At 40.5% G+C, this 14,058-nt stretch overlaps 1 pseudogene; it reads right to left on the bottom strand.

The window, feature by feature from the left end:
• Positions 1 to 12,751: 12,751 nt before the first annotated feature.
• LOC115279874 lies at positions 12,752 to 13,690 on the bottom strand (annotated as a pseudogene).
• Between the last annotated feature and the right edge of the window lie 368 nt (positions 13,691 to 14,058).

Raw genomic sequence — 14,058 nt, 5'->3', positions numbered from 1 at the left:
CATTTCACCAACCACCTAGGTGCCACTCAATCATTTCTTTTGAAGGCAGTGGATTTTTGCTCTTATTCGATTTTGACTTACTGAATTTCTCAGTCTCAACCATATCGTGTTTGTCACACATGGTTGCCGAGGAAGCAGAGAAAACCTCATGAGCGGGTCAGGTCTAGTCTGTGCAGTGGCCACTACCAAGTGCCTAAAGATTTTATGCTTAAATAACCTCTACACCCAAGGTGGGGCTTGAAATCACAATGAAGAGTTGCACTCTCCACCGACAGACCCAGGCAGGTGGCCCTCTAAAGAGATTTTCATATGTTAAAGGAGACTAACAGGATCCTGGAGGTCTGGCTACTGTCCAGCTAAGGTTGCTTTAAGCCTTGAGAAAAGCACTAACATTAAAGCAGTTGTGAATCCGTTGAGGAATATCTTCCTCTACCAGTCTCAACTATTTATCGATAGGCTGCAAGTCAAAAGGAAAATTAATTTTATCTACATTTCTTGTCTTTATTCTCATCAGAAAGTACAAGCAAAGAGAAACTCAAAAAAGGTTTCCAGTTTAAAGGTGATAGTTTCTGCACATTGTTCTGTAAATCCATCTAAGATCCTTAGAAATGATTGAGAGGAAAAAATATGAACTTTAAAGGGTAAATATCTACCCTAGAGCCCCAAGCCAAGTAAAAGAACATCAGTAGAAGTTAAACTGTTATACTCAAGTTTCCAATATCGCCCCCAAAAACCAGAGACTACCAGGGAGACCGAGTCACGCATGCAAAAGCAAAGGGTTTCATTATTACGGGCTTATAAGCTCGGGCTCACAGACTCCACCAACACAGTAGACACATGTGGAGAGCCCCAAACATGGCGGAGTAGGGGCTTTTTTGGGAAGGGGGAGTTACAGGAAATGGTGACACAGGTATATTGACAGCAGGTTTAACCATTCATTGATACTTTTGGTGGGAGCCAATCACAACATTTAGAGTATTGACCAATCACAGAGTGGGCCCAGGACCCTCACGTAGGGCGTGATTAGTCTTAAGCAATAGGTGATTATCTTATAGCCTCCATCTTTAGGCCTGCCCTTAGAAATGCTACAGATGTTAGCTGGCCTTTCCTGATTGGGTGTTACAAGGGTTGTCCCTCCTTCCTTGGGCAACGTGTGCCCTTCTATTGTCTAATGATTCTGAGAAGCCAACACCTAGGCCTCCAAGGTCAGAGGGGAAACTTGAATCAGACCCCGTCCTTACAAAACTAATTGATATCAGTGCTTAAGTCAGACTAAAGGACCTATATCACTAGTGTGTTCTTGTGGCCAGCAAAAAATAAATCAGAATATAAATCAAATTATGAGCATATGGTTGGTTTATACAAAGTTCAATCACACAGAATTTCCATGTCTTGTAATATTTAGCGTATTTTAAATAAAATATTATTTTCACATTCTATAGAGCAGGACTCCCTTTTTATTTGAGGACCTTCTGAGTTATTCTGGGTCTGATATCCATCCTGTTTATTTGTGTATTTTCTTAATCCTGGTCTACACAGAGATAATAAAGCATTTAGATGGGACCTAAATGTGAAATGGTTTTCCTGACTAATCTCTTCAGCAATAGGAATGAATCTTGGACTCAAGGCCATCCCCTGTGAATCTGTCACAAAGGAAATATTTTCAATACTTGTAGGACTTTAATTCAAATTGACAATTGTTGATATGCTCTTGGAGGCCGGGTTGAAAAGGAAAAGATGGCTCTGTTCTAAAGACCTAAAGGAGATGTGTTCTAAAGACCTAACCTTGAGTGTCATTTTTAAAAAGCTTTAGGGGCATCTGGGGGGCTCAGTCAGTTAAGCGTCCGACTCTTGGTTTCAGCTCTGGTCATGATCCCACAGTGTGTGAGTTCAAGCCCTGTGGTGGGCTCTGCACTGACAACACGGAGCCTGCTTGGGATTCTGTCTCTCCTCTGTGCCCATCCTCCACTCATGCACGTGCGCTCTCTCGCTCTCTCACTGTCTCTCAAATAAGTAAACTTGAGAAATAAATAACATTTTTAGAAATAAATAAAATGGTTTAAAAATTATGTGAACACATAAGGCAGAAATATTAGGTCTAGAGGAATTAACATTAGTATTTTCTAAAAGCACAAATTTCAGAAGGAAGAGGACACAGCCTCTGACGTGGGACGCACGGCTTACCAGAGAACTGGCCATTTCTTCCTTCACCTTGTCCTCTAGATTTCTTTCTCAGGAGATATTTGTGGAGAAATCACTGCAGCATCAGGAGAAAGTGCCTTCAAAGCCAACCAGCAGACTCACACCATGGTAAACTGCCCATCTGAAGGCAGGACTTTGAAATGCAGAAAACGCCCAACTTCCTAGTCCTTTGTGTCCTGAGCTTTTAAGAGACTATGAGCTCTTAGTTGGAGACCTTGCCTTTTCCTTCTCTACTTTCAGGGGCCTCCTCTCCCACAGATGCTCACAAATTTAACTAAAGCATAGGAAGATTGTGCTCTCTCGCTCTCTCACTGTCTCATGTAGAGGAGACCCTGATATGTCTCCTTGGGCCAAAATTTGCCCTCAACTCTCATAAACTAACTGGAATCCTTCCGGCTTTAACCCTGGGCTCCCTTAGAATCACCTGGAGCATTTAATTAAAACAACCTGTTGTTTCCACACCAACACCAATTGACGGACTCTGACGGGGAGGGCACCAACAATCATTGTTTTTGAAACTCCACACTTGAGCCTATCAGGAAGTATTTGGGAAAACGACCAGACAGAAAACTAACTATGATTATGGTTGTTGTCCATATTTAAATCCGTGATTTCTCCACTGATTAGAGTTTTCTGGAGATTTACACATTCTCCCTCTTTATTCTACCCAGAGGAAGACACACTTACAAATGGAACTTTCCCTTATACATGCAAATATCTTTCCAAGGAAATTTCTGTGCTTCAGAGCTTTTCTTTGATCTGTTGTTTCTTTAAAATAACTAGCCTAAAATAATACGTATTTTGGGGGTGACAAAATGCTTCCCTTCAATAGGTAAATGCCTATTTTCATAAGTAACTGCCAAACAGTTCTCCAAAGTGAATTCCATTTTTACACCTCTATCTGCAATATATGAGAATTCTAATTCCTCTACACTTTCATAGAAAGTTGGTATTACCTTTTTAAAATAATTTTAGCCATTCTAGAAAATATTAAGTGGGTTCTCACTGTAAAATATGAAGTGGCCTCACTCTATTTGTCCTGGTGACTGAGAAGCCTATAGAAGGCATATTTTGTTCTTGGCATCTAGATTCCTTGGCTGATCTAATTATCAAACTGACATAAGACAGATTTGATAAAAATTTAGAAGTGGGGTTCATGAGCAAATAGCTAAGAAAGAATTCTTGAGATGTTTTTTGGTGCAGAAATGTGATTTTATTAAAGCACGGGAACAGGAGCTGTGGGCAGAAAGAGCTGCACTGGGCTGAGGAGTGACTGATTCTATACTTTGAAGTTTGTGGAGGGAGGGGGGTTAGAGATAAATTTCTAAGGCATTTTGAAGCAAGGGTTTCCAGACCTTGAGGGGCTGGCTACTGCTAAGAGGTCACTTTTAAGTCTTTGATAAAATACAAACGTGAAGGCACAAAGGCAGCCATGAGTTCTTAGGGGAAGAGTCATGCTCTGGATGTTTCAGGTGTCTGTCAGTAGGTTGCAAGCAGTAAGGAGATTTAAGCTACATTTCTCCTGTCTTTGTTTCCCTCATCAGCGTCACAGGACAAAAACAACTTTAATTTCTTAATTACAGAAATCCCAAAGATAATGAGGCTTAAAAACAGGAGATTCATGCTTATATACCATTCTGACTTAACAAGAAGCGGGTAGGGATTTACAATTTCAAAGAAGGGGAAAGTACATTCACAGGGAAATGGAAAGAAAAAATATTTGATAAACTAGTTTTTGCCATACATTAGGGAGGTAACTCTTTCTGATATAAAAAAGGAGCCTGGATGGCTTAGTCGGTTAAGCATCCGACTTCGGCTCAGGTCATGATCTCATGTTTTGTGAGTTGGAGCCCCACATAGGGCTCTGCAAGAGCAGCGGGGAGCCTGGCTGGGATTCTGTCTCCCTTTCTCTCTGCTCCTCCCCTCCTTGCCCTCTCTTTCTCTAAATAAATAAATATAAACTTAAAAAAAAAAAGAATTCGAAGCTGCAGTGTTAGGGCCCTGCAGGGAAGGGGGAGCCACGAGCATCGTCTTCACATGTGCGGGCATCTGGGCAACAGAGGGGGCAGTTCAGATTCTCAGGTCAACTCGGTGTACACACTTGCGTCCCTGGGATTCCCAAGCCCCACGCTTTCCATCGGTTGGAGATCTGTACATTTAAAGAAGCTGGAACTGCTGATGGCCACCCTGTGATGTCGTCTCCATGGGAATCTGGCCTAACTTTGTTCTAGAAAGGTGGTAGGACTCATATAAGCAAAGCCATCTTCCTGCATGCACATTTTGGGGCATCTGGGCTCTGTGCTGCACAACCGGGGGGTAGAGCAGGAAGCCCAAGAAGGAATTGAGAAGAGATACTCTGTGAAATGCTCCTCCTCAGGGGGTCTGATGGGCCCCTGATGTGTTTATGTGGGGACCGGTAATTCTGGTCAGTGATGAGGGGAACAGAATTAAAAACAAAATAGTCTTCCAAACCAGAAAACCTCCAGATGAAAGGGGGAAGACCAAAAAAACAAAAAACAAAAAACAAAAAACACCTTTTTTTTTTTTTAACAGAATAAGCATTAAACTGGAATGTTCTCCCAAGTATGGACAATCCACTGATTAAAGACCCAAAAGAGGGGTGCCTGGGTGGCTCAGTTGGTTAAGTACCCGACTTTGGCTCAGGTAATGATCTCCATGGTTCATGGGTTTGAGCGCCGTGTTGGACTCTGTGCTGACAGCTAGCTCAGAGCCTGGAGCCCACTTCGGATTCTGTCTCTCTCTCTCTCTCTGATCCTCCCCTGCTCGCACTGTCTCTCTCTGTCTCTTAAAAATAAATAAAAAACAATAAAAAAAAAAAAAGACCCAAAAGAAATCTCACCCTTTTGGATAGCCAAGCAGACACAACTCATCACATGCATGCACTCAAGGTAAATAACAGGCCTCAAGTAAGAGGATTTGACAGCATTTGATATTTGGGGTGACCATCTGTGCACTAACTGGCTCTACTCCAAGTTAAAGTAAACTCACATCTTTAGGACAGAAGGTATTTTTGTACCACGGAACTTGTTCCTGCTGGACTTAGGCTCCTGCCTTCATGCAGAAATGGAGAGGCGGGTGTACTACCCCTTGATGCTCAGGTGTCCAAGAGCTAGATTCCATGCAATTGAGCAAGGCACTCCTGGACCTGAAGGTTGAAGAAAGCTTTCTTCAGCTTAAAAAGATTTACATTTTTTACATATATTTCAAAGATATGGAGAAACAAATGACAAGATTGCTCAATTGAATATTCTAAGAAAAGAGAGGTGATGGAAAATCTCCTAATTTCACCTCCGAGTATTATGCTTCCTGTGTTGTATGTGTCCTTACCACAGCAAGATCAGGGCCCTCGGGCATGTTGACATCTGGATTCCTGCAGGTATGGGACTCAGCTGGCAGTGGCCTTGAGATCACTGTGCTCCTGCACAAGGGTTAGGGTTAGAGCGGGAAGGAAGAGGTAGTGCTGGACAAGGCTCAGCAGACACATGAGGAGGGAGCCTGCACAGGCTTGGTGTTGGGACTGCTATGTGCTGTGGACACTGACTCAGGTTGGGGCTGGGTGTGCTCTGCCTTACTCCTGTGTGCATGCAGGCAGATGGCCTTGTGAGGGCTGGCCCACAAGCCTAGGTTGCTGCCGGAGACTCAGGGCCTGAGTGTGGTGTGTGCCAGGTTTCCTGGGGGCATTTGTGAAGGTTTGGGTAAAATCTCAAGAGTACATGCTCTGTGACCCCTCTTCCTGAGAGGGGAGTGTGTGTGTGTGCATATGTGTGTATATTGCTGGGGGGTGGTGTGTCACTGCCCAGTCTACATGTGTGGGTGGGCAAGAGCCCCATGGTGACTGCACAGTGGGTGAGGGGGACTCAGTGCCAGAATTCTGTTCTTCAGGAACTCCCCAGTCTACAGGTTCCCGATGACTCCAGGGGAGACGTGGCATCAAGGGATGATCTGTAGTTTGAAGGCCTGGAGCAGGTGAGCAGAGTCTCCCTCCAGCCAGGTCCGAGTCAAGGTCATGCACTCAAGTGTCCTGCCCAAACCAGGTTCACTTTCTGCAGACACTTGGTTAAAATGGCAGAGCCTTAGAGCAACATTTGTCTCCTTTGGGCATCTCTTAAGCGATGGCATCAGGAGTTTTCTAGCTGAGCATGAAGGTGTCTTCACAGCTTTGTTTGAAATGACAAACAAAAGGACCACAAGAGAGGACAGTTAGGAAGGTAAGGAAGCCTTTGACGGTGGCGTCATCAACACGTATGTGATTGTACACAAGGTATATTATGATTGATGTTAAGTAATAAAGCAGATAATAATTGCACTAATGGACCAGGTTGCGTTCGTTGTTGCTTGGGTTGTATGTGTGAGTCCGTGTCTTCCTGGACTTTGGGCTACCATAGGTCCTTGATCTCTATCCTTTAAGTACTTGTATTTCCTCACATCTTTAAAAAGCTAATAAAAAACTCGTCGGGGAGGGTACCTACATGGCTCCGTAGGTTGAGCATCTGACTTTGGTTCAAGCCATGATGTTGTGGTTTGTGGGTTCAAGCCCCTCATCAGGCTCCACGTTGTCAGGACAGAGTTCGCTTCAGACCCTCTGTCCCCCTCTCTTTCTGCTCCTTGCCTGCTTATGCTTGTGTGCATGTTCTCTCTCTCTTTCTCAAGAATAAACATTTAAAAAACCCAAAACACCTTGTTGGGAAAATACATAATTCTAGATCTGGGACAGAGAAAATAAGAGTCTGGAGCATTTGTACTGGTATAAAAATGGAAATTTTCAAAAAAAAAATTGGAAGCTATCAAAGCCACATGAAAGAAAACCTTTAAGGACACCTGATGGCCAAAGCTGGAATAATTTGAGCAACAAAATAAACAGCATAATAACTGGATTATAATACCTACTGTAAGATAATACATATACATGAGTTCATACTGACATAAACAAATAATGGAATAAATAAATGAGGAAAAGACAAATCTTCCTGGCAGAAAAATGCTAAAGAGAATATACATATATTCTCATACACACAGATATATATAGTCTATTAACTATATGTCTATTAACACATATGTTGTATGTTATATGTATTATATACTGTTTTATATCTTCATATGTATTACATAATTTATTCTTACAATAACACTAGAAGAAAGTATTAAAATCATAAGGAATGCCTAGCAGAGTGGCGCAGCGGAAGCGTGCTGGGCCCATAAAATCATAAGGAAATACATTTACAGTACTGTAATATAAAAAAAACTCTGCACATAGGCAGACCTATGCAGTTCAGAAACCATGGTCCAACAGTTAACTGTATACAATATTATAAATTGATTATAAGTTTGTGCCAATTTATCATTTTCATGTAGGTATTTATTATATAGATAGATATTACTTGTCAATGACCATTCAAGGATATTAATAAAGTGCTGAATAATTTTCTGTAACCAAATTGGGTTTGTAGACTATAGGTTCGCCTTTTGATAGCAACATTAATAATTATTAATTCTACAATTATGTTTCTTAATGAGACCAACTATAAAAATTATGTATAATCTAAGTTTCATTCTAATCTATGGTATATAAAACTTGAGTAAATGGTGAAATATTTTATGGTAGAAAGTACTTATCATTAGGGAAGATATATTTATATACATATTAACTGAAAATAATAAGTGAGTTGGGAATGATAAGATAGAAGACAATAATGCAAAATGGAAATTCAAGGCATTAAATTTTGTTCATTCAATAAATTGAAATGGGAGAAATAACATTAGATTTTTTTTTTTAGAGAGGGGGTGTGCAGAGAGAGAGGACGCAAGAATCCCAAGCAGACATATTTAAGCCTGAAAAATGCTGAAGCCCTTAATTTTTCTCGTGTCTGAACCTCTCAAGTGGTATGTTAACTCTTCCAAATCTCTTCTCTAACTTCACAAAAGAAAACTTTCTCCCCGTGAACAACAGATTACAGATACTTTCAGGAGAGACTTGATAATATTTCAGCAATTTCCACTCAATCACACTGGGTACACAGAGGTAGATGATTCAGTGAGCTCCTTCCAACTCCCTATTACATGCACAGAACTGCTGTGAAGCAACTATACTGATTCAAATTTCTCTGTGATTTCTGTAGAACAGGTTGAATAGCCAGTTAATTTATGAGTAACAGTTTTTTTTTAATTTCTTTAAAAATGAAAGAGACAGAATGTGAACAAGGGAGGGGCAGAGAGAGAGAGAGAGAGAGAGAGAGAGAGAGAGAGACTGAATCTGAAACAGGATCCAGGCTCTGAGCTGTCAGCAGAGAACCTGAAGCGGGGCTCGAACCCACGAACCCTGAGCTCATGACCTGACCCAAAGTTAGATGCTTAACCAACTGAGCCACCCAGGTGCCCTATGAATAACAGTCTTAAGGGTCATGAAAATCAGACTTTATTATTGCTTGGAACAAATTCCAACAATCATAATCAGAAAGAGTTTTTATGAAAATATATGCATGCAAACACACACTTTCACACAAACATGCACGCATTATTATGTATACATATATGGACTGATACACACACATACAGATGTACACAACACAGAGAATTCAGTATGTTAGAAATGTTCTCTGTAGAAAGTAAGCAAAAAATGAAGTTTAAAAATCTAAACATATTAGAAAAGAGCATTATAGATTTATAAATTATAATGAAGATATGAAATGTAATAAAGCTGTACAAAATACTTATATATTGAATACCTTAAATAGTATTCAATGATACCATAAAAGAAATTGATTTTATTAATTAAAATGAGACACTACATTCTAATGAGGTTGTTTGGTTTTTGCTTAAGTAAACTCTATGTCCAGCATGGGGCTTGACCTGTGTAGAAAAACAAATTCGAAACTGAATAAAATTGATGAAGAAACAGGGATAATCTATCAAAGAGTTCCCCCAGCACATACCCACATGCCCTGGCGACCTGGTTTAACAGTGATGAATGAGGTTTTGTTCATAGGTAAACCAATACTATTTAAGCATTCAAAAGTACAGAGGGGCGCCTGGATGGCTGGGAAGGCTGAATGTCAGACTCCTGATTTTGGCTCAAGTCATGATCTCAGGGGCGTAAGATCGATTCCCGCATCAGACCCTGCACTGAGCACGGGGTCTGCTTGGGATTCTCTTTCTCCCTCTCCCTCTGCCCCTTCCATAAGCATGACTGCAGATACTCTCTCTCCCACAAACAAGACAAAACAAAACAAAACACAAAACAGTAGAGAAGAAAGCTTCTAAAAAATTCAACAGAATCTCAGAGTGCCATGAGAATAATGACTTATAAAGCTCATGTATGCCCAGTGGTCAGAATTATTAAATATATTCCCAGCAAGCTTTGGTAAAGCCTAAAAGAATATTTTGTGACCAAGTGCAGCTACTATCAGGAATGCAATGGTTTGGGAGTGTTCTCTCCTCTGCAATCTTTGGGATGAGTTTGAGAAGTTCTTCTGGAAATGTTTGTTAGAATTCACCATTCAAGCCATTTGATGCTGAGCTCTTCTCTGTTGGCAGGTTTTTTATTTTTCAATTCCCTTACAATGAATATGGCACCTAAAGAAATCTTGCATTACTAAGCAGATTAATTGGACTGATCAATGAGAAAAAAGGTTAACTTTATTAGATTGTTATTTGTCCAAAAGTAAGACTGAGCTTAAGGGGTTGAGGGTAATGCAAGTACATGGCAAGGGTATGTTAATTACTGTCCACACAGCCCAATTAGCCAGGGAATGCCCTTGAGATTTTTAACCCACAAAGTGAATTTCAAAGGACAAAGAGGAAAACTAATTTGCTTTTCAATGTTCCTCCAAATTCTCCTTGTCTAATATATGTTACACATACATATAAGAATTAAAAACAACATATTTGAACAGCTAATAACTATAAAAAAAAGGCTGATGATATATTCAAAATACAGCTGCTATGAAGATCAGGTCTCTTCCATATCATAATACTTAATAAATGTAGGGAAAGGCAAGAAAGAACCTAGTGGCACTGCTGAATCAGGGTTAGAGACGTAAGAATGAACTCATATTTACCTAAATAGACAAATACATAGACATTATAAATTCATGTATGAACACTTTCCAGCTCTGACTCACTCTAGCCAAGATTCACCAAGAGCAAGGATACCCTGGTAGTAAAGAGCGCACTAACCTACATCTTCATTTCTAATCCCATTCTCTACTAAAAAGGTCCTTGGAGAAATGCCTGATTCTAATTCTGAGACAGAAAAAAAAATTACTTACAGTGCCTATGGTGGCTCAGTAGGTTAAACATTCGACTCTTGATTCTGGCTCAGGTCATGATCTCACGGTTCCTGAGTTCGGGCCCTGTGTCAGATTGTGTGCTGAAAATGTGGGGCCTGCTTGGGATTCTCTGTCTCCCTCTCTAGATAAATAAACAAACATTTAAATATATACATATTAAGAAAAAAAGAAAAATACGTAAGATGAACATGAGTATCTTGTACTGACACAAAGTAAGTAAGGAAGTTAAAAATACACACATACATATCTGAGTATGCTGAATGGTCAGAGCTGGAACAATCTAAATAGGACAATAAATGTCAGTTTTCATTATAATGTGAAATATTAACAATATGTGAGGGGCATCTGGGTGGCTCAGTCAGTTAAGTGTCCGACTTCGGCTCAGGTCATGATCTCATCACTCGTGGGTTCAAGCCCCAAGTTGGGCTCTGTGCTGACAGCTCAGCGCCTGGAGCCTGCTTCAGATTCTGTCTCCCCTTCCCTCTGCCCCTCCTTTACTCATGCTCTATCTCTCTCTCTCTCTCAAAAATGAAGAAACATTAAAAAAATACAACTATATGTCAAATTATACTGATATAAATAGTTCAATCAATAGATAAATGAGAGATGAGACAAATCTTCCTTACAGAAGCATGTCAAATGATTGTGCATGTGCTCCTCCTTCTAGGAGGTGGAGATTAATTTAACTGCCCCACTCATCCATGTTTGGGCTAGACTTCATGACTCCTAGATACACAACAGAGGACAAATGTGGACACTTGGTAACTTTATAGTGGGACCTGGAAAACACTGCCTGTACTGAGACATTCTTTTATTTTTTACTGTTTGTTTATTTTTGAGAGCGAGAGATGGGGGAGGGGCAGAGAGAGAAGACACAATCTGAAGCAGGCTCCAGGCGCTGAGCTGTCAGCACAGAGCCCGATGCAGAGCTTGAACCCACGAACTGTGAGATCATGAGCTGAGCCGAAGTCGGTCGCCTAACTGACTGAGCCACCCAGGCACCCGAGACATTCTTATAAAAACCTATAATCCCAGTCTAATGTGTGAAAAATATAGGACAAAGCCAACTTGAGAGATGTTCTAAAAAAAGTATCTGATAGTCCTTTTCAAGCCTGCCAAGGTGAACAAAACCTAGGGAAGACTGAGAAAGTGACTCAAGACTGGGATACAAGATGACTAAGAATAATGGATTCTGGAATGGATTCTAGAAGAGAAAAAAGATATTAGTGTTAAAACTGCTGAGGTGTGAATAGCGTCTGAGGTTTAGTTAAGAGTCATATGCTAACATTGGCTTTTTGGTTTTATCAAATGTACCATGGTGATGAAGATGTTAACAACAGTGAGGCACCTGGCAGGCTCAATCAGTAAAGCATGTGTCTTTTCATCTACTGGTCATGAATTTGAGCCCCACGTTGGGCAAAGAGTTTACTTGCACAAAATCACATGATTGTGTTTGAATAAATATACACTTTTTTTTCTTTCAAAGGTGTCCATTGTGATCCCTTAGTGATTTCAAAAGCAATACAAGCTCTCATTTAATAGCATATTCAGGCCTTTTGTTTCCAAATGCTACTACCCTAATTGTTCCAAGTTTGATGAAAGTGCTTAAAACTGCTTCTTAAAATTGGAAATGTAGGAGACTACCCTAAATCTGTTTCTTGTTAACAGAGCCCATTGGCATCAAGACTTAGAACAATCTACTTTCTAAATTTTTTTTAAATGTTTATATATTTTTGAGAGAGAGAGAGAGCATGAGTGAGGAAGGAACAGAGAGGGAGACACAGAATCTAAGGAAGGCTGTCAGCACAGATCCCAATGCGGGGCTCGAACCCATGAACCATGAGATCACAAGCTGAGCTGAGGTCGGAGTCTTAACAGTCTGAGCCACTCAGGTGCCCCGGAACAATCTACCTTTTAAAGACCCCCCCCACCCCAAATCCATTTAACTTGATGAAACAAAATGTCCATTTGGTTTCTACCTGCACACTTTCTAAATATGAGCTGACATGTCTTCTTGCTTTTTCCTTTGTCTTCTGCCGTTCCTTGTTCTAATGTTTACCTGAAAGTATTTTACATGCTCATCTTTCTCCAGAAGTATTTTCATATTTCCGTTGTTACAGGAACAGATGCTCTTCCTGTCTTTTTTTACAACTCGATCTACAAGGCGACTGGGTTGTAATTGTATGTAGGATTCTACCGGGAATGAGTATATCAATGACCAAACATGGTGAAATACATACAATTTATAGTTTTCTGGTGAGATGGGATAGTTGTGCATTTCTTCCATTATAAGTACAGAAGAGCCTAGACACACAGGGGTTACAACTTAAGAGAATAAAGGGGCTGATGGTTGGGAAACAGATATTAAGGCAGAGGTGTTTACTAGCCACCAGGCGGTCTTACCAACATTAAGAAACACAAATGTAAATGATGGAAGAGAGGATATAGAAAGATACAAAGGTGCTCACCAGGACAAGGATGGCTTGGGTGTCTCTGGTCTCAGGGGAGAGTCTAGATGAGAGCCTGTTCCTATGAACGTGTTGGACCTTCTGCTTGTGCGTGTAAACGATGAAAACCAGGGAGCCGCTGGCCCAGGACATGAGCCCCAAACACAAAACCTCAGGGATGGATATGAATGTTGCATATAGTAAGCCTGCACCTTTGTCATAAAACACAACTGAACAGTATTTAAAATCTATAGTTGTGATGTTTTCATTACTTCATTTTTTAGTCACATACATAGGTTCTACGATATTTACTGACATGTGCAGAATCCAGCACAAGATGGTGGAGGGACCAATGTACTTCAGGGTTTTTGCTTTCATCTCTGCCCACTTGGAACCCCTGGGACTGATGGTAATGACCTGGGAGACACTCAAGAGGCAGGTGGTGCCAATGGACACACCCCTGGCCACTCTGTGCATATAGAAAATAACTTTGCATCCAAAGTCATTGAGAAAATATCTCAACCCAAAAGCTGCCATGGTCTCCGGAATTCCTCTTGAGAAAATGACCAAAAAGTTGGCTATGGTCAAGTGCCTGAAGATTACATCTACGCATCTTGACCTACTTCCATTGAAGCAAAGGGACATACAATGATGTAAGAGTGAGAAATCCCCCAGGATTCCAATGGTAATCTGCACCAGGAAGATTACTGCAATTTTCAAATCTACAGATGCCATGCAGTTATTTTCCAGGGCTCAATATTTACTTCAGCAAATAAGAGGATTCTGCGTGGAGACACCGGGAATGAGCTACAATTTTCAAGAAAAATTAGATCCCCAAATCTCTACTTACTATTACTTCTCCCTTGTAACTTATTTCTAATACATATTCTTCTTTTGTTAAGAGATTTTCCCAAGTTTGATGTATTTCCTTATACAGCACTTACAATTTATGGGTCACTGTTATTAATGCTTTATTTACAAACATATTTAGTGTTTAAAACTCTCCAAGTTAGTACCTAATATTATCTTCCTTTTAGAGATGAGGAGAATTTATAGTGTTGTTGCTATTGCTGTAACAACCTTGTTAAGGAAGTTCTCCCCCA

This window comes from Suricata suricatta, chromosome 16, assembly GCF_006229205.1.
Source record: "Suricata suricatta isolate VVHF042 chromosome 16, meerkat_22Aug2017_6uvM2_HiC, whole genome shotgun sequence".
Taxonomy (NCBI): Eukaryota; Metazoa; Chordata; class Mammalia; order Carnivora; family Herpestidae; genus Suricata; species Suricata suricatta.
Note: the sequence above shows the minus strand (reverse complement) of the source record. Positions and strands in the feature narration are given on the sequence as shown.